This window comes from Triticum aestivum, chromosome 3A, assembly GCF_018294505.1.
Source record: "Triticum aestivum cultivar Chinese Spring chromosome 3A, IWGSC CS RefSeq v2.1, whole genome shotgun sequence".
NCBI lineage: Eukaryota > Viridiplantae > Streptophyta > Magnoliopsida > Poales > Poaceae > Triticum > Triticum aestivum.
Genome location: NC_057800.1, coordinates 71,551,757 through 71,556,731, shown reverse-complemented (window position 1 = coordinate 71,556,731; position 4,975 = coordinate 71,551,757).

Here is a 4,975-nt window from a genome sequence, read left to right as displayed (position 1 = left end):
AAAGATGTCTAAGCATGCTATGTAGGTGTAACCCAACTCGTACACAATATTTGACACAATCTCAAGAATCATCATGATGGGTAGTTTAAAGTTGTCTAAGTATGCTATGTAGCGAAACGATGAGTAGTAATTTCAAGTTGTCTAATTATGCTATGTATGATGTGTTACCATTGTTTAATAATTATGTAATCAAGTAGTTTAAATTTGTGTTTGAAATGAAATTATGTGCAAAAAATAGGGGGTTAAGTTTTAGGAGCTTGGTTAGGAACCATCTTTTCTTATAACTCCTTAAAATTGAGGAGTTGCAATTTGTGGGGGGCGTTTGAAGTACTAAGTTTTAGGTATTCGGCTAGAGATATATTTCTAAGAAACAGGAGCTAATTTAGTGCCATGACCTCTAGATAACCGGTCATCCCAAACAAACAGAACATGAATATTCTTGGAGCAATACAGTTGATGGAGAGGACACACCGATCTTCTCCACCTTCTGTTAATATGCCCTTGTGCGTGACAGAGGTAGGAGGAGCATCAAAATCCGAAGCGGATGGGGGTGGGTGATGTTGTTCACGCTGAATTCATCGCCAAGGAACCAAAAGCTAGTAGTACAGTGCAGACATGTATCCAGCAACAGAATCCTGCATCTTTCGGTTCTCCCGCATCAGATCGTACCTGTAATCCTTGAGAAAATAAGTGCGAGTAGTACATCCACTCACTCAAGAATTCCACTTCTTCTTCTCTCCTTTTTCAGTTATGGAGAAGAATCCAATCCGTTGGACTTTCAGTGACAGTCACATCAGTCTGGATAGATAGACAAAACAAACGGAGAGATAAACAGACATCACTTTAACATGCCTATTTAGGTCCCTTTTTCAGTTATTTATAGACGTCGACCATCTTATCTCCTCGCCGAAACACTGGAGATCTGGAATGGATGTTAGGTTAGATAAACGCAACAGTTGATGCAGTGCGTGCATCACATTTATGCTGGCCAGTTCAAATGGACCATTTACCATCTCGGAAGTCGATCGGCATTCGGTCCTTATTCCTTCAGAAAATAAGTGCCACTGGTACATCCGCTCAGGAATTCCATTCCTTCTTCTCTCTATTCCAATACATTGGCTTTCAGCGACAGTAACATTTTGTCAGACTCTGATGAATAATTAATAAAGATGGCTGTGCGCATCATGCTCTGATGCAGAGGTCGGAGGTAATCCTCCTCGAAAAAAAATCAGTCTAAATAGAAAAAAAATAACGATCCCGCGATATATCATAAGAGGACCATCCAAAAAAAAAAATCATCAGAGGTCCTTTCACCATTGATCCTGCGATCTCTTCCATGTCTCCCTTGAACGCGACGTTCCAGCCTCGATTCATGTCTTCCTTGGAGCAACCCAGGCCGTCGTCGTGCACGTTTCTCGCCGGCGACTGTTTTACACATGACAAGAGCGGCATCAAACAGAGGACTTGCATCGCACACTGACACTACCTTCTACTCCTAAGTTGGACAAACAGGACACGATGTGGATGCCCATCTTTTCTGGTGGAAACTAGTCCCGTCACTCCATGACGTTTCCTTGCTTCTGGACGGCATCGACAGGCCGGTGTTGGACGGAGAAAATAATGGAGGTGTTCGGTGATGTGGTACGGCGAGAGTACCTTGTACCCTTCGGCCGAGGAATTCAACGCATACGTACGTGCAGATTGCAGAAGGAGTGGCTGTCATGCAACAAACTGCACCTGTCGTGGAAGTCTGCGCATCCAGATTCAATAAGGACGAGGTTGGTGCAGAATGCTAAATCCTAGAGGGGAATCAGCGTCGGTTTAACAGTTCGTGGACCTGACCTAGCATTTGAAAACAATGAAACCTGATTGTTGTTAGGGGTAGGTGCGATGGTGAGAGGCAGCGGAAGAGAGCAGAGTGGGACAGGCCAGATTTTCGGAATACTTCTACGAGGATGCTAATTGAATAAGCATTTTTTTTTTTGCGATGGTGAACAAGCATTCTTTATATTATACATTGAAGGGAACTCGAACCTTCATGCTCTTTTCTTGAGACCTCGAGACTAGTTTGCCTGGGTTTTTTTTCCACCCATTTTCCTATTTCTTGCAGGCATTTTTTTATTCTATTTCTTTTCCTTTTAGTTTTTAATTTTTTTTCTTCTAGCTTTTTTATTAGGACCCAAATAAGACCCGAAGTCAGATATGGAGGCTTGGTGTAGCGAACAATCATTCGGTCTGAGTGCTCCCTCAACGCAAACGAGCCCAACGAAAAAAAACTTTTGCTCTCCACCGACCCTCACGCGACGCCCACCCAAGGCCTGCGACATCTATATCTCGCTTATAGTGACGCTACGTTCCGTCTCGCCTTAAGACATTCCTGCGTGCATACCGTACAGGGCCGGCCCACTCTTTGAGCGCACGTTCGTTTGCTGGTTGTGTGAGCTAGTTGTATTTGCTACTGTTTTTTCTTCTTCTTTTGGTTCATTGTTTCTTCTTCAGAATTTCCGACTTCTTCACTGGTTTTCTTTAGTTTATGTTTTTATTTGTTTTAACTGGTTTTCTTCTTCTTTCCTGGTTTACACTGATTTTCTTTTATTTGTTTATTTTTAAAATTTCTCTTTGTTTATTTCTCAGTTTTTACTGGTTTCTTTTCTTTTCTTCCTTTCTACTTTTTTGTTTCTTTTTCTATTTTCATTGGTTTCATTGTTTGTCTTCGTTTCTTTGTTCAATTTTTTCGTTCACCGTCTTCCCTCATGCTTATCTTTTATTCTTCAACACATGTATACTTTTTGCAGACATGTATATACCTTTAGCATTTTTCAAATACATAATTAACATTTGTCTTTATTTCTCTCTCGGTTTTCTCCATTTTATTCTTTTGCACTGTTTTCTTTGGGTTTTCATTTTTTCTTTTCTTTTCTTTTCTTTGTTTTCCCCTTTGCTTTTATTTATCATTTTTCTTTGTTTCTTTTTGTTAATTTTCATCGGTTTTCTTTTTTGTTCAACACATGTTAACTTTTTTAGTATAAATTCCACATTTGTTGTGTGCATTAGAAATAATTTTTATATACATGTTTAATATTTTTGAAATACATGATTAGTAATTTTTGAAAACCTATATTTTTATGTCTAATTTTTTCCATACACATTGTATATTTTTGGGTATATATCTAATACACGTTTCTCATTTTTTGAATACAAGATTAACATTTTTAATGGATGGTCAACATTTTTTCTACACATTTTAAACACTTTTCCAATACAAGTTTAACGTTTTTTCAATACATGGTCAACATTTTTCTATACACATTCAATATTTTTTCAAATGCTTGGTTAACGTTTTTTGAATACTAGATTAATTTTTTAGATACATGGTCAACATTTTTCTATACACATTTGACATTTTTCAAATGCTTGATTCACATTTTTTAAATACAATGTTAATATGATTTTTTAATATTTGATTGCCATTTTTCGAATAATTACTTAATGTTTGTTTCAAATGCTTGATTAACAGTTTTTAATTACATGATGAAATTTTTTCACACACATTGTATATTTTCTTGTATACATTTTTCAAATAATTTTTTAATGTTTGTTTCAAATGCTTGATTAATAGTTTTTAATTACATGATGAAATTTTTTCACACACATTGTATATTTTCTTGTATACATTTTTCCTATACACCAGAAACATTTTTCTATATACATTTAACATTTCTCAAATGCATGACTAAAAAAATTCAAAAAAAATTGTAATATATATGTTTAGAATATTTGAAAGTGTAAACAAAGTAAAAAAAATAAATCAGAAAAGAAAACAAAAAACGTGAAAAAGGGAACAGTAAAAAATGAGGGAGTGGCCTCCCGCGCACTGGGCCGGCCCATACGCTCACATGACAAGAAAGGCGTTTCAGCGAGTCGGAAGCTTGTCTCGCGTGATGCGAGACATAGTCGCAATCCCCAGGCCTGGCTAGCACTAGCCAGATGGAACAGGCCCAACTATGTACTAAACATTCTTTCATAAGAAGAAAAAACTATGAACTAAACATGATTTTTTGGAAAATAAATTACTACAAAATATGGAAAAATCTTTAGAATAAAATTAACATAGAAATCAAGAATTTATGTGTTAAAAATATAGTTAACAGAAAAATAAAATAAAAAATGCAATGTACTACCTGATACATTTGCCATATTGTATTTATTAAAATTACCACACACAAAAATACCTACAAAAAGAATTATCCATTATAACTGCGAAATGGCAAAAAGAATCATGGTCTAGTACAAAAAAGACATGGCAAGAAAAAAATGACATGGAAAATGAAAAAAGTAATTTGTCGTGGAAGTAGTTATTCCCATGTATACACCTATCGTAAAATTGCCATCATCTAACTAATAAATGTTTCATGCAACCTACAATAAAACTACCATAGTGTAATTAATAAATTGCCATGGTCTTACTAAATAAAGTGCCATGCTACATAAAATAACACTACCATGGTCTAATTAATAAAATTGACATGCTGCCTACAATAAAACTACCAAAGGTCTAATTAAAACAATTGACATGATCAAAATAACAAAATTGCCATGCTAACTTACTCATGTGAACATGGCAAATATGGATTTTTTCTTCTCTGGGAAAGATGGAAAATTTTGAGAAAACACGACAACTTGATTGACATGGCAATTGTGGAGGGGAAAAATTATAAGTTTTGCCATGTGAGTAGTACTCAAAGATGACAAAAAATATAGTACAAAGTGACATGGCAAAAGTATTGAAAATTATTGTATAGATCATGGCAATTGCACAAAAAATGTGCTAGTTTTTAGGGAAAATATGGTAGATTTGCCATGGCAATTGTAGGAAAAAAACACATAAGTATAAGTTTTGCCATGCCAGTAGTGCACATGATGCCAAATCTAAAATAACATAGCAAAGGTACACATGGCAAATTTATATTATTTT